The 24,907-nt window shown below is 38.6% G+C and overlaps 1 protein-coding gene across 2 annotated transcripts in view; it reads left to right on the forward strand.

Moving 5' to 3' along the window:
* The window catches only part of LOC106059564 (neurocalcin), a 116,517-nt gene that overhangs the window by 61,250 nt on the left and 30,360 nt on the right, over nt 1-24,907 (forward strand). The window contains exon 1 of one of the 2 annotated variants that reach the window (XM_013217217.2): nt 7,302-7,874. The exons of the other annotated variant lie outside the window; for it this stretch is intronic. The gene's annotated coding sequence lies outside the window, so the exon portion shown is untranslated. Of the gene's footprint in view, nt 1-7,301; nt 7,875-24,907 lie in introns of those variants that run through there. 2 annotated transcript variants of the gene reach the window in all.

Consider the following 24,907-nt stretch of genomic DNA (forward strand, 5'->3'; position numbering starts at 1 on the left):
TCTTTCTCTGGTGGAAACAGTTGACAGCGCTCTGAATAGAGGTAAATAACTTTGTATTTGTTACTTCCCCTCTATGGGGACTGTTTGAGGTGTGGTGTTTGACGTCACTTCCTTTCCTCATTTTGTTTTTCTCACCATTTTACTCACATAGGCTTTTGTTTTGACTCCTGTTCAAATTTAATGTAACATTATTTCATAGTCATTTAAGAACGCTGCAGTAGGACATTGGGGGGGGGGGGGTGATCAATAGTGTTCTGGCTGTGCGAATAGCGGAAAAAGCAGGATTCTGGGATACCGCTAGATGGCGGGAAATTGACACCTATCGGCCTTGGAGGATTAGTTGCCACGTCTGCCAGATTGATCTGACAAATTATTCATGTCCAGTTGATGAAGAGGGGTAGAAATGGTGGGTCGTAGTTTCTGACCGTGTCCGAGGTGTCTGACTTGAATATGAGTGGTCGCCACGCTTAAGTTGTGCTTGCACGGTAACAACGAATGTGTCATTCACATGTCATCGACACGTCATGTACATGTCAGATATTTTTACGATAAAACGACCATCTGTCCATTGACCAACTCAAGACTCACAAGTATAAAGAGGTTGACATTTGCCGTCTAGAAATAGCTCTTTGAGATATTCTGTTTAAACTACAACTGTACAACAGCAAACAAAAACAATATCGCTTTTTCGTTTCCTCCAATTAAAATGACAATTTTAGAGAATGTTAAACCAGTTCATTGTATCACTTTAAAAGTAACACATTTTTATGTTTAGTGAAATACGATCGCAGAACAAGCCCTTCATTCCCGGATAGCTCTCCTCCCCATGTGTTCATATGATAGATTGGCCCAATACGCAATGATCACAGCCTAATATCATTCTCAGAAAGACGCAAAGATAAAAGCACATTTCTTGTTGACTTTTCTTCCTACAAAAATACTATAAAATAGTTTCGACCTAGGCCATAAACACCCCGCGTAAAACTCATACTAAACGCCAACTCTTTGTGGGGTTTTTTCACTACCAAAATGTTTGGGGCTAAATGTGTTTTGTGACCTAGCCAAAAAAGTATTTTCTACTTTTGAGTGCGTTGTTTAAAATAATTTTTTTAAGTTTATATTATTTCAACTCTACTGAATACAAAGAAACATTTGAGTAAGTGTGGGAATTCCCGTTAAGCCGTGTTCAGTCGAGACCAATCATTGTAGAAAGCCTCAATACGTCGGAGCACGTGGGCAGTGGAAACCTGTGACTTGGCAACGTGTGATTGGTCTCCACTAACCATAGGCTGTGACGTTGCAAATCAGTGTTCAGGCCTTCTGTGACGATTGGTCTCGGTTCAATCCAAATCTAATTTTAAGATAAATATATTTTAAACCATTATAACGGTCAAACGGTTTTCACTAAATGGCTAAATAGGTAGTTATCTTATTTTTTTTAAAAAGTCAAAATCTTAAATTTATAGGAAAATTGATCGAAATCCTCGTCAACTGTCCAGGTTCCACCCAGTGTCCAGGTTCCACCCAGTGTCCAGGTTCCACCAAGATTCTGGTTTGAACCCATGAAAAGTTTGCATGCCAATAAGAGGAATTGTAGAAAAAAATGGAGTGTTTATTGACATTTCTGTTTGTTTATTGCACATCATTGCACATCTTGTTTCTTTCATTGCGCACCGCCCAGCCCCTTCTCTCTCTCTCTCTCTCTCTCTGAAACTACCCTGTACTTCAATCAAAGCTTAATTCTAATCAGATAGATTGCTTCTCATTTTGTTCCATTCACCAAGCTACAAGAGTTCTCATTATTTATTTATCGTAAAACAGCAGTAATGCTGTTGTGTTGTATGCACTGGAGACAATGGGAGTGTTCATGTGTGTTCCGTTAAAATGTGTCGATGGAGATGTAGTTGTTTTTTACCAGTGAGAGTAAATGTAAGATTAATTGCTGGCTGTGGAGTTGCAGCACTTGGGTGATGGATGCTGTCCACCAGGTGGCGTCCGTTTGAGACTTTTTTTTTATAAAGGGAGCACTAATAGGATGACGTAAGGTCCAAGTTGGGTTACAATGTGTCCAAGATCAGGGTCCCACTCACCATTATAGGTGCATTCCACTGTGTCTTTCACTGTCCACGCATGGGTATGTCTTCAACTACCTAGGTGTCAACATAGAAATAGTAAAAGGACTCTCTGACCCTGTGAGGGGAGGCGACTGGACATACATGCTGTAAAGGCGTTTTTTTTTTTCAATGAACAAAAGTTATGTTGTGATTGCAGGTGGCCAAAGATCAATATTTGAGTTTCGATCAAGTAAAACGACATTACCAATGTTACCAATTTAAAAGTGTTAAATTAAAAGACGTCTTTTCAACATACAAATAACAACGCACAACTACACACATATAATCTTAATCTATGCCAGAGGCGCCCGCGACGTCATTGACTTAAATCCAGTCTTGTAAAAGTATTTCAATAAGTCTCTGCCAAAGGAACTTTACCTTTTTTTTTTTTTTTGCATTTGAACGGTCTCGAGAGCATCGTTCATTGATTTGATGACTATCAAACCCATTACAAGTCAACATTGTCCAGGTGCCTCGAATGTCTCTCACGCTTTAGTATCTGCACGATCTCTTCTTTATGGGCCTGCACTTTATTTCTATGACGAAGCTTGTGCTCTAGACGCCACGAGAAGGCATTTATGGAGCTCAGATTACAAGTTATAGCTTGGTACTAGTCCTATACCTCGGGCCCCGCTGGTTGAGCTTACAGCTCTCTCAAAGATTCCCTAGCTTGTCAACGGGGGTCGGGGGGGGGGGGAAGAGACTCACAAATGTCCTTGACATTGATGATTTCTACACGTCGTTGATGTGACGATAAAATTCTGAATATTGGGAAAAAAATAGTAATAATAACAATAACAAATGGTGACTTTCCTCCTGCTTTCAGAGCAGAACGTGAGTTGACCAAAACTGGCCTGTCTGGACAAACAACTTTTATGTCCTGACTTAGATAGTATCGGTGTTGGCAACGAGTGTCGTGTAGGCTGGCTACTTAGACCGAACACAAGTCATCCATTAAGCCGTGACAAGTTTGCTCCCGTAGGCTTGCTTGATACAACGAATCGATAACTGGTAATTAATGTGCGTATTATAACTTGGACTGGCATTGATGTAGTGTTGCTATTTTATGCCAAGACATATTTTGATTACTGTTCTATTTCAAGGCAGCCTTTTGTTTACATGCATTGTTAACGCTTCTTTTTTTAAATGTGTTTTGAAAATGTGTAAAAAAAATAAAAAAAATAAACAGTTCTAATAATTTAAAACGTCCTTGAACTTTTCTTCTTTATAAATGTATTTTTAACATTTGTTTAAAAAAAATACAGTTTTAACTATACAGACTTCCCCAACCTATTCTTTGTTTCAATTCTGCACTTTTATGGACGAGAGGGATTAGATGGCCTAAATTACAAAGAAAGTAGACACGACTGTAAAACTGTATAGAATTCATTATATTGAGTACATTAACGTAGTCAAGTTTTTAAAAGTTCCTCATTCAGACCTTTTAAAAACTTGAAGACAGAGGATGTAAAGGTCAATTGCTTCTGTGTCCTGTATAAAGACCAACCGCCTTTACTTTCCCCCAACTCAGAGACGCCCAAAGATCCCGAAATTAAAAATCCGAGTATTCACCAGTATTCGAACCCGGCCAAGCGATTTACCACTCAGCCACCGCCCCTCCAACTGTGAACTCCCTTGTCTCGCATGTCTTTGTATTATGCAGAAAGTGAAACTGATAAATGTTGGCATCTTTGCGCTGTGTCTTGAGTAGGCTGTGTTCAAAATAAAGGTAACAACCAAACTTCTAACTAGCAGTTGAACACATTCGAGTGCCGACAATGAGACGATCAAGAGCGATGTCATCTCAGAAACATTGAACAGATAAGGAAGAGAATCGGTCTCTGTCGTCGCTCAACTAAATGTTTAAGTCTAAAACCTATTTAGTGTACAAAACTTTGTTTCTAAAGACGCTAACATTTGTAATGTTTTCTTCTTCCATTACTAAACCTAGTCTTTGTGTTTATCATGACGTTATCTTCGTTATATAAAACCTAACCTGAAAATCACGGAACAAATGAATCTCAACTTATCGCGCCAAATTCCTTTTTGTACACTAGTGTAGCCTAATATAAATATTTTTGTCTTGAACAAAGTGAACAGTAATTAAACAAACAAATAAACAAAGACATATAATTTAACTAGCAGTTAGAGGCCTATTGAATCCTCTTTTACAGTGTCCACTGAGGACTTTCTGGTGACTTGGCAGGTCTGCAATAGTACCGCTCTGTTGAAGGCAACCCGGATTTTCTTATGGATGTTTAGGGCCTCGAAGGTGTCTGCTATGTCGTCACTGTCTTCTGGGCTATTATCACAATTGGGTATATTATTACCGGTATTTTAGTTAGCTTTCATAGACGTAAAGTTTAGGTTCTCATATTTGGACTTTTTTTTTTAAAGTTCCTTTTTTGTGATATAGTAATACTGTGATGTCTATGAAAATTGAGGATTTTATTATATTATTTATTATTATATTACCAAAACAAAACCAAATGATACTGAAGGAACGTATTTTCGATGACTTTAAATTTTGACAACTCTTCAATCTAAACTGACAAGAGTCATGACTGCCTGTGACTTGTCGCAATGAAATGATTGATCAGCATTTCTGGTTGGACTGGTCAGTAATGTCAAAGTTTTTACATGGCAAACTTTGGGTCTTTTGGTGCGGTTTAAAAAATATAACAATACAGGTCAACAACTTCTTACTTTAAATAAATAAAAAAAAAATTTTTAAGCCATTGTGTGTCCCAAGTCCTGGCACAAACTATTGGTAGAAAACATGTTGAGTAGCTCAATAGAAAACATACAATTAAATTGTCCAACACACAAATAAATAAAGTCGTGTTCCTTCAAATAAATCGTAATTATGTCGTGTGTGTATCTGTGCGAAGTGCGTGTGTGTATGGCTTGTGTTTGAAAGTTGCATAATGACTGAATTGAAAAAGGCTAAAATCTTTTTTTTTTTTGTCTTTTTTTTTAAATTAGTATTTTAAAAATACCCCCCAAAACCAATAAATTTGCCTTTACAATTATACAGAAGTAATAAAAATGCGCGTTTTGTTTCTTAGTGTTCAAAATATTTGTAGCTTGAAATTTGGTCGAAACCACAAGTATCGTGTATAGTTATCAATAGTTTGTTAAACAAGTGAAATATTTAAAGAATATCTTGAAAGAAAAAAAAAGGTTGTATTGAGTGAAATGACATCGATTATTTTGAATCGATCGTGTAATTGATTTTTAATAGATCTAGACTTACAATAAGAAATATATGCGATTGGAGATATTTTATTGTTTTTGTTTGTAGCAAGTTTATCCCGGACCTATATTCTATGGTCCAATCACATTTGTGGACCGATTGGAAGGGGTGTCCGTGCTGCCTTTTACAAAAGCTCAAACTTCCATGTTGGAGGGACGACGCGTTAGCCACTTAGCTATCCAAGTACTAAAGTACCTACTAAAAATAGATGGTTTTATAGTCAATTTTTTTGGGCGAACGACCAAATTCTCTACACGAGGCTTATCTCCCCTTTCCTCGGTAGGCCCTAAGGCCTAAAGTCTTTATATAAATCACAATGAATTACAATGAATTAAATACGTCTATTTCAGATGTTGACAACCTTTTTGTATCGAGGGTCGCATTAAAAAAATTTTGGGAATGAGGGGGGCCGCACATATAATGTATTTATTTATTTATTTATTTATTTACAACGTAGAAAAATGCGTTAGCTATCTGTGTATAATGTCTTTTAATTCAATATTTATATTGTGTGATATTTTGTTTTCGCACTCCTAATTGAAGAATTACAAGAGTTAGCAATTTCTGAAACCAATTTTACGAGTTTTTTTGTGTGTAAGTTTTGCCATTGTCTTTTTACATCACAACCTTGAACCCCTAATGTACAGTTGTACTTAATGTGAAGTATTTAACCGTTTACTCTCGTATACTAGTTGTTATCCTTGTGACTGCTGTCAATTTACAGTCAGTCAACACCAACCTTTGAATACACTTGTTTAGTTTCCACACACAAAAATTTGTTCACAAATGTATGTTTACCCAAATAATGTGAAAGTTTAGCAGCAAAGTTTTTTTTAGTGTGGAAACACAGCTTCTGGCAACCATTAAACTCCAGTGAAAGAACTGACAGGAACTTCTCTTTCAGGTCGAAAAAGTTCTCCATCAGTTGTTACACTTGCTATTTTGTTTCAAGCATACCCAAAACTCAACACAGTTCTTCATAGCATTGAATAAATACTGGCCTGAGATTATGTCTTCGACTGAGTGTAATGAAGTATAGTCAATTAGCTTAATCTTCTTTTACTTGCAACTTTTTATAATGAGACAGTTTCAATAATTTATATATATAGATATTTATAATTATTTTTAATATATTTGCATTTTTATATGTATATACAGTGGGCACACCATATTTCTGTAGGTGTCCGCGGGCCGCATAAAACACACCGGCGGGCAGCATGTGTCCTGCAATTTGCCCACCCCTGGTCTAATTGACTTACTAATTGTTTTTCTTTTTTTTTTTATTTATTCATTTGTTGTTATCGACATTGAATACTTGTGCACGGTTTCAAATTGATCCGAGAATGAGAAATGGGAGAACGGACGTGTACACGGTTCCATCCAGAGTGAGTTGATAAGATCATAAGTTACAAGTTTTGTATTTTAAAAAAAATATCACTTTAATATCCAGGCCCTAACCTCCTACAGGACGACACGTGATGTAGACACGAGGGTTGAAAGACGGGACTATCTTGGTGTAATTATAAAGACTAACTTTTTTTGTTTGAAAAAGTTAATTTCAGACTTTAAGCCAAAAGCCTTCATACAAACAAAAAAACACCGTTACTAAACTGTAAACTACAGCACTTAATAGGGAAGGGTAAAAAAGGAAAAAGGGGGGGGGGGGCGGGTAGACAACGCACACTATTATTGATGCTGCCAAGTCTACAGAGCGATCGAACCGTTTCGTTTGCTTGCAAGCTCCCCCCCCCCCTTTCCTCACCTAGGCATTGCTCGCCCGCACGCACACAGTCCAGACTGGCGTAAAACACACGAAGGCAGCGCGAGTGAACATTTTGAATTGAGCTAAAGCTTTCCATTGGCTCAACTATTTTCACACGATCTGTTTTTGTTGTGTTTTGTTCGCCTCTCTCTCTCTCTCCTCGTGGATTTGTGGTGTGTGGACCTTTTTTTTTTTTTTGTTTCTCCCCTCTGCGCCGTGCAGACGTACTGTTTGATGTAGATCTAGATCTATTTTTATTTTTTGTTGAATTCTGTTTCTAGATCTTGGCCAACTGGATTATATTTCACACAATATTCTGGTGTGGTGTTGTTTTTCATTTATTTTATTTGATATCACTTACCGTTTTGTTCAAAGCTAGAACTAGAACCAAAGTGAAGCTAGACGTGTGTGTGTGTGTGTAGATTGTTAACACGGGAATCTCCTCCCTTACCTCGGCCGTGAACTAGCGTGGAAGCCATTCTACCGTGTGCTGCCTGCGACGTCCTTCTGTGTGTCATCACATTGGCACAGGTGTACCGCAACACATTAACTGGTGTCCAGAAGTGTGGAGTTTAATACTAAATCTAGATCTAGGAGTCAAAGTCTAGTCTAGTCCTGTCTAGACTATAGATTCTAGATCTAGATCAAGAAAATCAGAGTCTACTCAGTCTAGAGCTACCTTATTAGTTACTTTAGACTTTAGACACTATAGTACCTGCTCAGGTTACGCTGTCAGTTACAGGTAAAGAATTGTTTCGCTTTTCCTTGTTTTTTTTTTCCTAGTCTAATACTAATAGTTTACAATTACAATTAGATCTATTTACAATGGACAGTCGAGGATCTAATCTAGGTTAGAAGTTTTGTCAAAGCTAGATAATCTAGATCTAGAATAATCAAGATCTAGATTAGATATAAAAAAAAATACAATCGCCTGAATAGCTCAGTCTTATAAATAGAATAGATCTAGCTAGTGCTAGATCTTCTATAATTGTAAGTCCACTATAGACTAATCCATGTATTTATAAAAATGTTTTAGATCTATATGTTTTGTCATGATCACGATGATTCGGATGTTCCTTCAAATTCTGAAAATAATCTAGATCTAGATCTATACTGAATACTCTATATTAAGTCCATATAGAATCTTTAATATGAATATATCTCGATCTGTATTCTATATCAAGTATATCCTAGCCCAAACCTCCAACAGGACGAAAAGGGGGGGGGGGGGAGCGGGTAGAGTGGGACTATTGTATGAGCCCGGGACGATAGATTTTATTCTAGAAACTATTCTATTGAATATCCAGTGACTAACTGGCTCTAGATTAGTCTAGATCTATAATTGATCAACCAAGATCTAGATCTATATACTCTAGATTCTGGACGAAATGTTATCTAAAGTAGTATGCACGATTTAGCCCAGGCTTAGATCTATGTGTGTATTGTTACAAATGAACAGTGATAGGTAGAGGTCAACGTATGACCCCGGCGAGATGACACAGCAGCTAGTGTTCCCTGGAATCTACATGTACAAACAAAGACAGGATGTGACGTGTCCACACGTGTTGTTCCAGGGGACGAACAGATCTAAGTAGGGGGACAGTTACTAATGAACAGTGACAGATAAAGGTCACTACGTGTGACCCCGACTTGATGACACTGCAGCGAGTGTTTTCTGGAATCTACGTGTATAAATAAAGACAGGATGTGACGTTTCCTGACATGTTATTCCAGAGAATACTAGGAGTGTTTGTGCAACTTTGGAGAAGCGATTAGGGACTCTATATAAGCCAGAAAGTTAATGTGAAAGTCAGTCGTATGGAGTCGTCAGTGAGCCGTTACAGTCGATACAGACTATGTAAGACGTGTGCGGCTCTGTGGAAGAGAAATGTGTACGACTCGATGCAAGTTAACTAGGGTAGAGTTAACTGGAGTGGACTACTGTCGTTAAAGTCTATACAGCGAACTACAGTGGACTTGAGCCGTTACAGTCGATACAGTCGATGTAAGACGTGTGCGGCTCTGATGTGGTAGACTAGAGTACGACTTGGTTCAGCTTTGGGAGACCTGGAGCGACACTGGGAAGTGTGTCGTTGGTCTGTCACGACTTGGTTCAGCTTTGGGAGACCTGGAGCGACACTGGGAAGTGTGTCGTTGGTCTGTTCTGTGGAATACGGCTCGATGCAAATTGAGAAGAGAGGAATTGCAACGAAGTGAAGAGATGCAGTGCAACGAAGTATAGCTAACTGTAAACTGACAGATATTGTACAGTCTTCTACGCTACACGTTACAGTAACGAATTGTTAGAGTTAATAGTCATTAAAGTTATATGAAACTGAAAGTTTAGTCGTCAAGTTATTAGAGTTAATAGTCATTAAAGTTATATGATACTGAAAGTTTAGTCGTCAAGTTCTTTGCTGTGTTTTTATTTGTGTGCCAACTAATACATCTAGCCAGAAGATTCAGAAATACGTAACAATTGGTGTCAGAAGTGGGATCTTTCTGGCTAGAATGTGTTCCATCAAACTTCTTAATGAACTTGACATGAAAGAACTTAGACAAGAGCTTCGAGAAAGAGGTCTACAGCTTAACGGAAATAAGGAAACGCTTACAGCACGTCTCAGACAAGCCCTGTTGGAGGAAGATGAGAATCCGGACACTTGCCAATTTGAAATCAAACCTAATACGATGGAGCTCCTGAGAACCTTGCAATACAAAATGAACTCGGTGAAAGAGAGCATTAAGGAGATAGAATCAGAAATCAACACCAGATTTTCTTCATTTAACCAGTTGACCAAAGCCATGAATGAAAATGAACAAATAGCTACCACGCCCAACAAGACAGAAGAACAAATAAAAGATCAAACGAGAATCATGATTAATGAGCTGCTGAACACTCAGCAGTATCAGATTGAGTCGACAGATGAAAGAGCTACACCATTGATGAACAGCGAACAATTGTCCAACCAAGAATGTGGCGATACAGACAATTACGATAAAGAAGCTGGTGATGGCTGTGCTGTCTGTGACTGTGATAGCAAACCAAACGAATGTGGCCAACAAGAAATGAAAAGAGACGGTAGCTGTTTCTGTTTCAACGAAAAGCAGAATGAGACCGCTGAAGAAACAATAGAAGAGACCTATAGTTTGACCGAAGCTTTAGCTACAGATAAACCTGATATGAGTACCTCAACCAGCCAAACAGATCAAGACAACGTTGGGTCTGCGTCCAAGCCTGTTGCTGTGGGCCTTAAAGACTTCTGTCTTCTATCTGCCAGTGTCTACGAGAGGAACTCGAAGCTTGATTACTGCAGCTATGTGTTTGACAAGAACTGTACGTACGTAGCTTTAGAAGAAGACTGTGAATGCCAAGAAATACACCAGCAAGGTCTGGACTTAACAGAAGCTTGTCCAGCTGTCAAGATCAGCGCGAGAAGCCCTGGTCAAAGTCAAGGAATTACAATAGAAACTGATGCTGAAGTTGATGGACCTTTGCACGTTGAATGTTATCAACCTGCCCCACAGTCGAGTCCTCCAGACTCGGATGAAGGTGATGACGTGTTTGACAACTTGCCTTCAAGTGGACTTGCAGCTCATTCGCATAGCACCCATCGAAGAATAATGCTGAAACAACTTGTTAGATCAACAGTCTTGATGACTACAGCCATGAAATGCAATACCTTCCTATGTGCTATGTGGCTGCCATCAGCATTAATTGACAAGAGAGTAAGACAACGACATCAACGCAACCAAAGAAATTTCAAATGGAGGAAGCGGAGAAAGCGACACATGCAGAGTGCAATGTGGATGGCCCCAACAAGATCAAGATACAAACCCACCCCTTCTCCCACTGATAGACCCCCACCTGCATTTATGAAACTCCATAGCCCATGTTGTTAGAAAACAAGCCCACCACTTCTCCCACTGATAGACCCCCACCTGCACTAACGAAACTCCATAGCCCATGTTGTTAGAAAGATTCTGTCCGGAACCATCAGACCAAAGAAGAAAGCCTTACGAATCAGTTGAAAGTATGAAGCCACTAAAGAATAATCTAAGAACATTCCTCATTAGAATAGGTTTGATGAAGTATAACAGAGGTTTTAGAAGAACGATAATCAAGTCAGAAGCAAGAATGACAGAACTAGTTTAAGATGCCAGAACTGTGAAGTGAGTAACCATCTGAGATAGAACTGTACAAATAAAACTGTGCGAGAAGAGCAACCCAACAGGCATCGTACAAACCCAAAGTCAGTTGCTGTTGTAAGAAGAACATGTGAATAATGCTGTACTGTAATGAACCTGGTCATCTCTGAAGAAGCTCTGGAAAAAGCCCTAACCCATCTGTAAAAAGATGCTTGAAAATGTAAAACTCAGCCAGTGAAGCACGAACTCGTTAGAATGCTGATGAATTTTCTCGACAAGAGTGCCCAATGTCGTCATCTGAAGGTCGATGTTTCCATACCAAGATTGATGAAAACATTTGTGAGGAACTGCTGAAAAATGAGGATTTGGTTCCCATTCTTCTATAGAAAGAAGATGGACATCGGCCAGATTGAAAGAACATCTCTGAGAAGGGGGCAACCTCCAAAGCTTCCTACTTGATCGTCGATCGATTTCATCAGTATCGTGATGAAGTAGAATCTGTTCGGGACGAACAGATCTAAGAAGGGGGCAGTGTTACAAATGAACAGTGATAGGTAGAGGTCAACGTATGACCCCGGCGAGATGACACAGCAGCTAGTGTTCCCTGGAATCTACATGTACAAACAAAGACAGGATGTGACGTGTCCACACGTGTTGTTCCAGGGGACGAACAGATCTAAGTAGGGGGACAGTTACTAATGAACAGTGACAGATAAAGGTCACTACGTGTGACCCCGACTTGATGACACTGCAGCGAGTGTTTTCTGGAATCTACGTGTATAAATAAAGACAGGATGTGACGTTTCCTGACATGTTATTCCAGAGAATACTAGGAGTGTTTGTGCAACTTTGGAGAAGCGATTAGGGACTCTATATAAGCCAGAAAGTTAATGTGAAAGTCAGTCGTATGGAGTCGTCAGTGAGCCGTTACAGTCGATACAGACTATGTAAGACGTGTGCGGCTCTGTGGAAGAGAAATGTGTACGACTCGATGCAAGTTAACTAGGGTAGAGTTAACTGGAGTGGACTACTGTCGTTAAAGTCTATACAGCGAACTACAGTGGACTTGAGCCGTTACAGTCGATACAGTCGATGTAAGACGTGTGCGGCTCTGATGTGGTAGACTAGAGTACGACTTGGTTCAGCTTTGGGAGACCTGGAGCGACACTGGGAAGTGTGTCGTTGGTCTGTCACGACTTGGTTCAGCTTTGGGAGACCTGGAGCGACACTGGGAAGTGTGTCGTTGGTCTGTTCTGTGGAATACGGCTCGATGCAAATTGAGAAGAGAGGAATTGCAACGAAGTGAAGAGATGCAGTGCAACGAAGTATAGCTAACTGTAAACTGACAGATATTGTACAGTCTTCTACGCTACACGTTACAGTAACGAATTGTTAGAGTTAATAGTCATTAAAGTTATATGAAACTGAAAGTTTAGTCGTCAAGTTATTAGAGTTAATAGTCATTAAAGTTATATGATACTGAAAGTTTAGTCGTCAAGTTCTTTGCTGTGTTTTTATTTGTGTGCCAACTAATACATCTAGCCAGAAGATTCAGAAATACGTAACAGTATGTTTAGTACTTTAGCCTAATTTAAACACATCTATTATAACGCTGCTTAGAATTAGATTTAGGCCACATGCCATCTTATCAACAATGTGCTGTGTTAATTAATGTCCAAGGAATTCTATTGGGAAAATTAAAAAATCACAAGAAGCCTAAATCTATTCTAGATCTTCTTTCCTTGTTGGGGCGTATTTTTTTTTTTAAATGTTTTTTTTTAGATGTATATCTAGATCTATATCTGGACTACAGAATGTACTGAAAATCACTGTTGAAAGGTTCAACCTACCATAGTACAACTAGACTAGATCTAGATTCTAGATCAACAATCAATACAAGTAGTTCTAAACTATCAGGGCATGGTTTTCAAAATCGATATAGATTTAGATCTTTAAATCAGTGGTAATTTAATTATTAGATCTAGATCTAGAAGGTTGGGATTAGTTAGGTACTTTTAATGGACACACCGCCAGTGTAGGCAAGTTTATTGTTGACTTTAATCATGTGTAAACTCTAAATGCTATCATAGTATCGTTACAATGTGACATTGTCATGCCTCCTCAAACATTTACATGTGTTCCTCTGTAATTGGGTCACCAGATGTCGGTGGTGTGTTGTGCAGTGAGTGGGTGGACAAGCCGTAGATCTTAGAAAAGGGAGCTGTAGTTCTTCTACTCTATGCACCCATCATTCACCTGCAGACACTGGTTTCTGCCCTTTTTTTCCCCCTTCCTTTCTGTAAGTAGCTCAGGTAGAGAGTGTGTGTGTGTAAAAAGAAGGCTTGTTAATGGCGATAGCGCCAACTCATTGAAACTATTGTGACTACGTGTTGATTAGCTCAGACAACACATCCGCACTTTACATTCCACGAACCTAAATAGTGGCTTTTAATGGTTTGGTTTGACCCTATTTTACTTCCTCGACTAACGCCATGTGCTTTCTGCTTGCAATCGGGTTGGGGGCAGCATACAGCAAAAAATAAATCTACATTTTTATGGCAAAAATTAAGTATGGATTTTTTTTTCTATCGTGCTTCACGATGTACTTATTCAGTGGCGTAGCAAGGATAGGGGGGGGGGGGCAGGGGTCAAGATTCGAAAGTCCTCCCGATTCCAAAATGAGTGTCCTAAATTTTTTTTTTACATTAAATATTGAAAATTACGCAACTGGTATAAGGCGGTGTTGATTCTTGGCAATATGTCTAATGTAGATCTGTTACTTCAGTAACACCGGCGAAAGGCCGAAACAATCAAATATGTAGTCGACGCTGATATGTTGTTCTATAAAGATATTTAATACTCAAGAAGGGAATCGTCCGATGTCAGCTATGTCCGTAAATCCGTATATCTATTGTACTCAAGTCTACTGCTCTACAAGAAGCGTCTTCCTTTTAGCGTTCTTGTTTTTTAACCAACTTTACGTCATCGTCGCTAAGTAAAACTTTACCCTATTCCCGAAACAAATAACTAATTCCTAATCATGTCATAACAATATATATATATATATATATATATATATATATATATATATATTTCGTTTCGGTTAATTGTTTCCAAAACACTCTCAATGACTATATCGACAGTGACACGCAAATTAAGACCGTTTTATATACTGTTACAATGGCATTGTGATAGTTCATTAAATACATTTTAAAAAATGTCCCCAAATTTTCGAGGTCAATTGGTACATGATGGCTTACATTCATTATGACGAATGAAGGTCAGTACAGTTGAAACCCTCCTCGCTATGACGTCATGTAACTCACCTCTGGGATTCGGGCTGATGTAGAATTTCTATAAATAGACCGACACTTGAAAAACCAATGACGTTTTCAAGCTTTTCGTTTTACATACGAGCCCCCCCCCTCCCTTAGTCCTACTTCTCTCTGCCCCCCCCCCTTCTTTTTTTTTATTAACATTTGTATGAGATAGCTTGGCGTAGCTTTTTTTTTTTTATTATTCTTAAAAATCAGATTTTTGAATTTATATCTTTATGTAGGCCAGTGTTTCCCAAACTTTTTCCTTAACGGAACACTTCGCACATACTGAGTATTTAGCGGAACACTTGGCACATACTGAGTATTTAGCGGAACACTTTGCTTATTTATTTTTTTCAGAGAGATTAATTCTCCTGGTGGCCTACTAGTTAATTTAACTTATTTTAGTAGTTCGTGGCTCACCTATTCAGGCCTCGTGGAGCACTAGGGTTCCGCGGAACACTGATATGACCTATTGTTTGAATTGGGGATTAGCTGTGCATTGAGATCTTTTCATCATTGCCGGAATCTACTTATTATAAGATGAAAACCTTACCCCCAGTTTTGCCTTCCTGGCTCGCACTTTCTGTGTATTTGAACAAGAAAAAAACCAATCTGTGTGTGTGTGTGGTTCAACAGAAGCTCAACTCGTTTTCTCTTTGGGAATAAACAAAGTTTACACAATTTTCAAGTGTGAAGTCCTTCCTGGAAGATTTATCTCTCTTTTGTCAATGAGAAAAAGCATGTATGATTATTTAGCACTTTTAGAGTCACGTGGTGTCCCCAACTAGAAATAAAGATTTCTCTGCGTCTATTTATTTTTAAATAACTTGTATCTTACTATCTCAACTTCCACATAACATCGACTTAAAGAATGGTCTTTCTAACTCTATTTTGTCCTCTAAGCGATCCACAGACAATTTAATTGCAATTCACTTTTTTAAAACTTTTAAGCACTGATCATAAACATGTCATTGACATTAATTGATATACAAAACAAAAAATCACTAATAGATAGTAGAGTCAATTACGACCTGAATCTCACCCACACTTTGTCTCATCTGGTGTATTGACATTATAGGTGTCAGTGTGGACGCAGAGATACGTAGCTAAACATTGAGAGACTGAACTCTGGACTGCAGGTTCTGCTACTAATTATCTTTTTTTTTTTTAAATTTCTGATTTCGTTGTTTTTTTCACTCTCATCGTTGTCCGTTCCGATTCCTACCCCGGCCGTATGCTGCGTCCACTATAAAAGTTAAGTACCCCCTTCAGACCTTACGATCTATGGGGTCAGATGATGCAAAGCCTGTTTCTATGCTCGAATGTTATCGAGGTTATCATGTGACCAACGCAACGACCTTTACTTTCCTAAAGTCAGATACCCATTAGAGTTGGCTGGACCTAAAAATTCAGAGGTTCAAATCCCAGTCTTCACGGGAATGCAATCTCGAGACTTCCTCGGTTCTGAAACCTAGCGCTACTCAGCCACACGCCCCAGCGTCTCTATGGTAGCATGCAGCATTGCGTCTGGTGGATCTCTTTACATTTGTACGCCTTTTGTAGTGTGTGTGTGTGTGTGTGCAAACTTGATTTTCAATTAAGCCGAAATATAATTTACTTCTCTTATAGTACAACGGTCAAAATCAAATACTTCTTCCTGTTCTGTGAGTGTGAAAAAACTCTTTTTGTTCCCCCTCGATTGTTACCAAATATTTCTTCCTGTTCTGTAAGTGATTGTGAAAATCTTTTTTTTTTTTATTATTCCAGTTTTATCATGGCACTTGTTTAAGTATTCATATAGACTATACCACTCTTGCTTGAAAATGTTTTCTGTCAAATTTTCACTTCATTTTTCCCCGGTTTTTTAAATGCCATTTTTCATTTTACATGAAAAGTTTTGGGCATTTTTATGAGTACAGCGAGGCTTTGCATTGTGGGCCTTTACGACAATTGTATCGCGAGCCCCCGGCGGCTTCATTATGAACAGAACATTCGAGGGATCGAACAGTAACGTCTGTAAAGTGATCTCGGGTTGTATTTTGGTCAACCCTGGATGAGTAGTTAGACTGTTATTTATATTTTTATTTTTAACACAATACATTAATCCTATTGAGTCAAAAGGAGGCGCGGTGGCTGAGCGGTAAAACGCTTGGGCCCAGGGTTCGAATCCTGGTGAAAACTGGGATTTTTAATTTCAGGATATTCTGGCGCCTCTGCGTCAACACCCATTTGGGTAAAAGTAAAGGCGGTTGGTCGTTGTGCTGGCCACCTGACATCCTCGTTAACCGTAGGCCACAGAAACAGATGACCTTTACATAATCTGCCCTATAGACCACAAGGTCTAAAGGGGGAATTTTACTTTTATTTAGTCGAAAATTTAATATTGTTATAATATCGTTTTGTTAATTTTTTTTTTTTTGGCAGTTCTGGAAACATTTCAACAAGTTTCATTCTTTTTCCCCCCCCCCTTTTCCTCATCTTCTAGACCAGGAACGTCTATCGTTTGCACTTAACATTTGGTGAAAAAAAGTGTACCTGAGGAATATTTGTTTCCTTTGAATGACATTAAAGGTTTATTTCAAGCATTAATCATTGTTGCTTAAAACTGGAAAGATAGTATTTACATTGGAGCTAACTGCTTGAGATTTAGGGCTAGTGTCTGTTTAAATTAACTGAGTTCAAGAACTTGACTCAAAACTTGTTTCCGTTCTTTTCAAGGCGCTTGTCCAAACTGTGAGATACAAACCACACGAGGGAGGGTTCATTGAAACGTGCCGTTTGTACAAACTGTGAGATACAAACCACGCGAGGGAGGGTTCATTGAAACGTGCCGTTTGTACAACGTTCCAGGTGGATTGTTTGTATACATTCATTCCAGGTTGAACTTTATTATATCTTCACTAGAAGTTGAGCTTTATATACCTTCACTAGAAGCATATATGTATATTATTATACATTCACTGGAAATTGATATTTACCTTCACTAAAAGTTGAATTTAATTATACACTTATACTTGATTAAAAGTATATCTTTTTATACCTTCACTACAGGTTGATCTTTATACCTTCACTAGTGGTCAATCCTTATACCTTCATTAGAGGTCGATCTTTTTCCTTCACTAGAAGTTGATCATTCTTACACCTTCACTAGAAGTTAATCTTATACCTTCAATATAAGTTAATCTTATACCTTCATTAGAAATTAATCTTTGTATACCTGAATAGAAATTGATTTTTAATTTACCCTTAACAGAGAGTATTTTTTAAAATACTTTTACTCCAACATTATTTTCTCTACTTCCCTAGAAGTTGTTAGCTAAATGTTGCACTAGAAGTTGTTAGATGAATGTTGCAGTTGCACTAGAAGTTGTTAGCTAAATGTTGCACCAGAAGTACATCGTTGTGCACTCAACACAAGCTGAGCTGAAATGTTTGTTAGTCATACAGTATCCCAAGCTGTCAAGTTGAATTTCTATTCAATTGTAAAATACTAGCTCGTTGAAACATGAAATGTTGACACAAGTTTACAACACAACAAGTCTCCTTACATTACCGTAACTCAAGTGAACAGGATTTTTTTTTATTTAGCTCAAATTTCCCAGCCTATTGATGAGTGCTAGACAAATACTTTCTTCACTTATTAAAAAAAAAAACACTTTCAGTCTATGTGACTGGTGGATTTCTGTTAATAATTTATAGTTAGATCAGTGCAATTAGCTGTGTGAAGCCTGAGCCTCGCATTGATTTGAAGAATTTATAGTAAGTTCGGTGCAATTAGCTGTGTGAAGCCTCAGCCTGGTATTGATTTGAAAGAGATACTTTTAGTCCATTTACATTTTTTTTGGTGTGATAGACATAGGTCACTTTACGGTGGTGTGTTAGAGATCGTAAGTCACTTTACGGTGGTGTGTTAGAGATCGTAGGTCACTTTACGGTGGTGTGTTAGAGATCGTAGGTCACTTTACGGTGGTGTGTTAGAGATCGTAGGTTACTTTACGGTGGTGTGTTAGAGATCGTAGGTTACTTTATGATGGTGTGTTAGACATAGGTCACTTTACGGTTGTGTTATGCTAGATATCATAGTTTAGTTTAAGATAGTGCCTTAGGTAAAGTAAGTCGCTTTCCATTCCTGTGGTGAGTTACATAAAAAAAAAACAAAAAAAAACATTTGTCTTTAAATCTGCGTTGTGAAAAAAAATGCTCAGAATCATTGCCCTGGTCTTTATTTGGTACTTAAGTGAGCTATAGCTCAAGACATTATTGATCAGAGGCTCAGTGCCCGTCTTGAAGTTAAAGCTTGTCAATATTAAGTCGCTGTTTACTTTGACCGTGTCTTGTCTTTGACGCGAAGAACTTGCATTGCGCACAGATTCGCCCCCCCCCCCCTCCCGATCCATATTTGCTTTGAGAAAAAAAGGATTCTTAAAGTCAATACATATATTTCTGAAAACGGAGCACGGGGGTCATGCAAACTCGTAGGCGGACCCTGCAGGTCATCCCGACTCACTCACTGGCACATAAAACCACACCTATATCACATTGACAACAGGATGCGAAATGTGTATATTGAATAGTGTTTTGATGAGCGGTTTAAAAAAAAAATGGATAAAAGAATATTAGTGCAAAGGAGTTACATCTCTGACTCTGGAACTAAGATCTGTGTGAGAGCTGTTCGTATTAATCAGTGATACACAACATTTTTTTTTTTGCTAGGGTAACAAAACCTTCCGGCATGTGTCAGGGGCCAAATACCGCTAGTCATTGGAAATGTTCCCCCACCCGCTTTCTGCGGCTTCATTGTGCACTGTGGGTAGAAGTTTTGAAAGGCTGGATAGTTCCAGGGGCGGGAAATGGCATACATGCTGTAGCTGAAGCACTAGCTAAACACTGTCAACGACGACCCGAAACAATTTAGATCTAGATCGCTATCAAATCTTGCATTGCCCCCCCCCCTCCTTTTTTTTCGCCATGTTAGGTAAAGGTTTTCATTGCTCTATAGAAAAAGCAGCAGACTATATCGCATCTATTTTGTAGACGATGGGGCTTCAATCAGATTTCCAAACGCGAGTAACACGTAACATTTTTTTTTAAAATAATGTCTTTGAAAACTAGTTTATACGCTAGTGGACACTTAGAGTCGCCATTAAATCTTTCTTGAGCACTCGGAAGGCGAAAGCGAATTCTGATATTTAATAGCGCCTAACATTGTTAAAATTTCAAATTTCCATCTAATACCTGCATTATATAACTTTTATTTTTTATCTCTTGCCAGAGATATAGATCGTCGTCGCTTGTCTATGATTGAGTTCGGGTGCTAAAAAAAATTATATGTTTAGATTTAGGTATTAAAGTATCTTCTATATATATAATTCTCTTCTTCCCTAATCAGGTCAAACAAGAAGTAAAGGAAAGATCACTCTCTTATTTCTGCGGATAGTCACCCCACGAAAAAAACAAAAAAAAAAGGGGGGGGGGGGGGGAGAACACGTTTTCACAGCTCGCTACGGATGGCTGCGCGCTGGACTGTCAAACCCTGCCCGCTCCCATCCCATGCGATCGTCAACTCTGAAGGAACATCCGATACATGTGAAACATTTTACAAACACTAAATAGCAGGGCCGGACTTAAGCATTGTGGGGCCCCATTCGAAACGAATTTCGCGGGGCCAAGTTTGGGTAGGGAAGCGGACTATAAGTCAAATAAATTTAAGAGTTTGTATTAGAAAATAAATTCGTCTATGCATTTTATTCATTCTTTACTACGTACAGAATTACTTTAAGAGCCTTGCGTGTAGCAAAGTCATACAGTACATCATAATAATTCTTTTTCTCACATAAATCCCGCTCAATAGCAAGAATTACCAAATGTTTAAATCTATCTTTGAGAATTGTTGACATCAAGTAATTCTTCATTAGTTTGAGGCGCAATTACACAATTACGGTTAATGCATAATGCCGTTTTTATTAACATCGCGTATGACAGACGTTTTTCATATTGAATGACACCCCAAAATGACAATTTTTTTCTATGTATTTCCGTATATTTTAAGGACTTTTTCATATATTTTGCAATTTTGGGAGATTTCCAGGAGCTCCTGGTAAATCGACAGGAGTGCGCGGGAAATCTGTTTTAAGTTATAGAATGGTTTAATTTAATAATTTATACACCTTGAATTAGCGCGGGTTCCATGAAAGTGCGGATCCTTCGGTCACATAGGTTGCAGTGGCCTAAGACCGGCCCTGCAAAATAGCGGCGTATGCTATGCTGCCGGTCGACTAGTTTTATTTTCATTGGTCATGTAGGTAGTCGTATTGTGTACGTTCTCCCATTAAGTGTGGTGCCAATATAGTCTTTCAAAAGTTATTCTTTATACTGTTTCTTATTGTTCGTAGTGTCAATAGTCTTCTCATATTAACTTGATTGAAGCGGTGGGGAAAAGGACTGTTCTTGTGTTACATATTATCCATGGTCTTGACAATGGCCACTACATTGGTCGGAGCGCAGAGGAAGATAACTTGTGAGAGAGATTCAATTTGATTCAAATCTAGAATGTGTATACACTTCTGTCTGCCGCATCCTCATTAAGTTCCTGAAGCTCGACACTGCACGCGTCCACGTTTAGGTAAATTGGACAAACTTTCATTTGGTTCTTCGCCCTGAATGAATGTTTCATGTCTTTGGTCTAAAACATAGAATAATAAGAACCCTCATTAATTATAGCTGGGTCTTCACGCAAGCAGCCCCGGGTGGAGGGGGGTCCGAAAAGGTGGACACGTTGTTACTTGTACTGCCTACGCGATTTACTGGCGCCTATGGCCCTGCAGTGACAGGTTGTACATTTACATTTATCAAGTTTTATAGGTCACACTATGATGGTGTGCTGATAACCATAGGTCACTTTATAGTAGTGTGCTGAACACCATAGGTCACTTTATGGTAGTGTGCTGAACACCATAGGTCACTTTATGTATGGAGATGTGCTCTGCATTATTGTCATTGGTCACTTTATGGTGGTGTGTTAAATATCACAGATCACTTTACTTTATGGTGGTGTGTTGAAAACCATAGGTTGCTTCATGGTGGTGTGTTAATTGTTAAAGAACTGGTGTGTTGGGTATCATTACGGTGATGTGTAAGACATTATAGGTTGCTCTAGGTTAGTGCTAAAGATATAATAAATCGCTTTTAAAACACGTGGAGCGCCAACACGAACGTGTCATTCACATTACATGTTTTTTTGCACTTTATACGAGTTGCAGTTTAAAGTAAGCCTTGATTTAAGAACGTAGTTAATTTGCGTATCAATAATTGTACATTGAAGTAGCAAAGGATTCGAGCGTATCCTGAACAGAAGAAGGTTTTTGTTTAGAGAGTAAAGAAATCAATAAGAAATCAACGTGGGATCACAACATCCTGTAGCAATAGAGTCACGTGCAAGTCTCGAACATTCCTCGATTTCTCTGTTAGGAATGACACCTGTGTAGGTTGATCTAATATAATTCAAGTCTAACCACCACCTGCACTTTAAAATGAACAAACCGATTACGTTTTCGCTAGAAAGCATGCCGCAATGTTGAATGGTGAGTTTTGTGATTTGCAATTCGAGCGCTCATGAAAACGGGTCATAGTTTTTTGTTTTGTTTGAAAGCCTACACTGGTGCATGCGTTGAAATGTAGGCCTAGAGAACAGATTGTGACTCAGTGGCGAGTGCTGCGCGTTGCATAAAGTACTCACGATCTGGTATCAACGCCAACAATCTGGGAACGGGGGGAGTGAGTAAATTGTAGAAGCCTCAACGCACTGCTGGCTAATCACTGGACTACTAACTAACTAGTGGATTGGCGCTAATCTGTCAGTCATTGACCACATGTTGCAGGTGTGTTGTACACGCTAAAAGTTATTTCGTTTGACGCTGACCTTTGGTAAACACAGCCTTGCCATGTGTTACACTCATGTGCTCCGTAATTCATATGTATATAATAATAATAATAATCTTTATTGTCCGTCAGGAAATTTGTCTTACAATTTGTGCATTACACCAAGCAAAACATTATAGCTATAAAAAACCAAAATGTACATTCACACCAGACTCACTTATAATTTACATGTGAAAAGTTTATATCAGATTGTTTCTGTTTAATGATTTGATTGCCAGGGGAACAAAAGAGTGTTTGTGTCAGTTTGTCTTTGCCATCGGTGTGTTGTATCTCGTTTGTGATGGTAAAATCACAAAATCCTGACACAAAGGGTGATTTTTTATTTCTAGAATCTTTTTCGCTTTTTTTAAGGATGTTTGTATCAAACAGCTGCCCAAATGGATGTAGTTTATTGTCTGGGATAGTACCAAGGTATTTAAAAGTTTGCACTATTTTAATAGTCACACCAGCTACAGAAACAGTATCATATATGATGTATATATGATCTCTAAAATGCGGTTAGTGATACTGGGAGTTTTTCTTTTTGTACATCCGGAAGTTACACACAACCCCCGTAATTAATACATTCATGTTCGATGTTCTAATTTGCTTTTAAAAACTTGAATAAAAACTAAATAACTCACAACATGGTACTCTCTAAACTTTAACATAGGAGATTTTCACCATCAACTAGGCAATGTCAAGGAGGCCAAAGAGAACGTAACTGTTGTCAACTAAATCAAACAAGAAAGGAGCTAAAATTGTAACACACTATCCCAAGGCGTCATCTTAGTATAAGTATCCTATAGTCACTTTTATAGCCGCTAGTTAGTTGGCCACTTTGTTTTGAACTAAGTTTTGAAGTCCTAGAGTGAAAGTCTGTTTCTTTCAACAATTTCTATAGGCTAAAAACGGACGCGCTTAGAAAATTTGGTTCTGCTAAAAAGTGCACGCACAGACACACACAGACACACAACAACAACCACATAGTTATCAACACTTCCTCAGCCCCACACACACACACAACAACAACCACATAGTTATCAACACTTCCTCAGCCCCACACACACACACACAACAACCCATAGTTATCAACACTTCCTCAGCTCCACACACACAGACACACACAACAACCCATAGTTATCAACACTTCCTCAGCTCCACACACACACACACACACACACAACAACAACCCATAGTTATCAACACTTCCTCAGCTACACACACACACACAACAACAACCCATAGTTATCAACACTTCCTCAGCTCCACACACACACAACAACAACCACATAGTTATCAACACTTCCTCAGCTCCACACACACACACACACAACAACCACCACATAGTTATCAACACTTCCTCAGCTCCACACACACACAACAACAACCACATAGTTATCAACACTTCCTCAGCTCCACACACACACACACACACAACAACAACCACATAGTTATCAACACTTCCTCAGCTCCACACACACACAACAACAACCACATAGTTATCAACACTCCCTCAGCTCCACACACCGGATACACCAAAAAAAGCTATCTATTGTTTCTCCGCCATGTATGAACATCTTCAAGTAACGTCCTTAGCTTTTGATGACCTAGCATTGCCCTTTACAAGTCAATATTATTGTAAGTTACAAGGTTGATCTTTATGCATATGGAATGTGAGTTCAAACGATTTATTTTGGCTTATTTTCATATTAGTTTCATGTCTGCTGGGTTCCTCGTTTTTTTTTGGTGGTTTTTTTTTTTGTTGTTTTTTTTCTTTTAGAGTAACAAATGAAAACAAAAACTTTCAGGCTTTTTTTTTTTTTTACCTTTTTTCTTCTCTTAAGTGTAAACCCTAAGATATAGTGAGGGACAACAATAAGGTTAGAACCTTGCTATGAACAGTTCAACATGTTGGCTATATAGGGGAGTGCGTGAAGTTAGCTGACACGTGTCCTGTGTGTCTTTGTCCAGCGAGACACCCGAAGTTTGAACTCCGGTCTATTGGTTGTTTTGACCTCCTTTTTCCGCTTCTAGACTCTATCATTGCGCAGAGGTAATAGAGATAGAGATATTGAACGCTTTCTCATTGATCGGGCTGAAAGCCATTAACTTTGCACAGGCTAGACGTTTTTATTTATTAAAATAATGCATCGCCTGCACATTTTGGTTCAGGAATATTTGGAATGCTATATGAAGACATAATTATGTAACATAGATTTTTGGAAAAGACATTTTAGTCCATTTTACAGATCTCGAAAAAAAAATGTTGAAATCATTGAAGAGCGTCAACATGGTGTATGTATATGATCAACACAACTGTTCACGTGTGACTGATCGCTAAGTGTGTCTCATGTCTAGTGGCAGCTAGTGCCTGATGAAACCCATGAGT

Source organism: Biomphalaria glabrata, chromosome 5, assembly GCF_947242115.1.
Source record: "Biomphalaria glabrata chromosome 5, xgBioGlab47.1, whole genome shotgun sequence".
NCBI classification, from domain to species: Eukaryota; Metazoa; Mollusca; class Gastropoda; family Planorbidae; genus Biomphalaria; species Biomphalaria glabrata.